A 1,675-nucleotide genomic window follows, 5' to 3' on the forward strand; every position below is an offset into this window, starting at 1 on the left:
AGCCTCAGCGAAAGGTATATTGATGTGAAGTTTCTTGAACACCTCCAGAAAATTTCCGAACTGTCTATCCAGCTTTTGTTGCTGCAATCTCTTAGGAAAAGGTGGTGGAGGATAGAGCTGTTTCTCCCCTGTATTAGCCTCAGGCAGAGTGTGTTCAACAGTAGTCTTCCTTGGTTCCGCCGCTTTCTCCTTTTGCTTAGATTCTTCATCTCTAATTTCAGCTTCTCCTTCTTTTGCCTTTTCAGCATCAGCCACTTTTCCAGACCTTAAGGTAATAGCCTTGGCTTGCTCTTTAGCTTCCTTCCTGCCTGGTACTTCTGTGTCACTGGGAAGAGTGCCAGGTTGACGATTGAGCACTGTATTGGCTAATTGACCGATTTGATTTTCCAAGGTCTTGATAGAAACCGCCTGACTCTTGCACAACAGCTTAAGTTCCTCAAAATCAGCACTAGTAGGTGCAGCTGTACTTCCCTGTTGAGGATATGATTGCCTTGTAGTATACTGCTGTGGTTGCTGGAATCCAGGTGGGTTAAACTGTTTACTCACTCCTTGCTGATATGGTGGCTGAATAGCATTCTGATTATTCCCCTAGCTGAAATTTGGATGATTTCTGTTGTTAGGATAATAGGTCGCTGGCACAGGCTGCTGTTGTCGCTGATAATTATTCACATACTGAACAGATTTGTTGACAAGAGAACACTGATCCGTAGCATGAGAACCTGCACAAAGCTCACAAACTATAGCTATTTGATTAACTCCATATATAGCCAGAGAATCAACCTTCATTGATAGCGCTTGGAGCTGGGCTGCAATAGCGGTGGCTGCATCAACTTCCAGAATACCTGCTACCTTGCCTGACGTCATCCTCTGAGTTGGGTTTTGATGCTCATTTGCAGCCATCGTATCTATAAGATTATACGCCTCAGTATAGCTTTTAGCCCATAAGGCGCCTCCAGCTGCTGCATCGAGCATGGGCCGAGATTGGGCCCCCAAACCATTATAGAAACCAGTGATCACCATCCAATCCGGCATTCCATGATGTGGACATTTTCTCAACATTTCCTTGTAGCGTTCCCAAGCCTCGCACATAGATTCTGTAGGTTGCTGCGCAAACTGAGTAAGAGAACTCCTCATAGCAGCAGTCTTTGCCATCGGATAAAACTTCACCAGAAACTTTTGCGCAAGATCTTGCCACGTAGTGATGGACCCAGCTGGTTCAGAATGTAACCAGTCTTTAGCCTTGTCCCTCAGTGAGAATGGGAAAAACCTCAACTTGATAGCCTCATCAGTCACACCATTATACTTAAAAGTGTTGCAGATCTCGACAAAATTCCTTATGTGCATGATGGGGTCTTCAGTTGCCGCTCCTCCAAAAGAAATAGAATTCTGCACCATCTAAATAGTGCCCGACTTGATTTCAAAGGTGTTAGCTTGAATAGCCGGATGAAGGATGCTTGACTGAATGTCATCAATTTTAGGCCGAGAAAAATCCATAAGAGCTGGATCAGCTTGAACAATACGATCTCCCATGTTTACCGGTTCTTTCTGCTCAGTTCCTGAATCCGAATCCTCAAAATCTAACTTCTCCGGAATATCAAGAACTTCGTCTGTCTCCTCAGCTGTATCTAAAGTCCTCTTGCGAGCACGAGAACGAGTTTGCATAAACGCTTGCTAA

The 1,675-nt window shown here is 44.6% G+C and overlaps 1 non-coding gene across 1 annotated transcript; it reads left to right on the top strand.

Moving 5' to 3' along the window:
- Nucleotides 1–1,030: 1,030 nt before the first annotated feature.
- On the top strand, nucleotides 1,031–1,137 carry LOC141722533 (small nucleolar RNA R71). The gene has a single exon (XR_012575549.1). It is a non-coding gene; the product is annotated as a small nucleolar RNA R71 (small nucleolar RNA).
- The last annotated feature ends 538 nt before the right edge of the window (nucleotides 1,138–1,675 follow it).

The sequence above is a fragment of the Apium graveolens genome, chromosome 4, assembly GCF_009905375.1.
Source record: "Apium graveolens cultivar Ventura chromosome 4, ASM990537v1, whole genome shotgun sequence".
In the NCBI taxonomy this organism is placed as follows: domain Eukaryota; kingdom Viridiplantae; phylum Streptophyta; class Magnoliopsida; order Apiales; family Apiaceae; genus Apium; species Apium graveolens.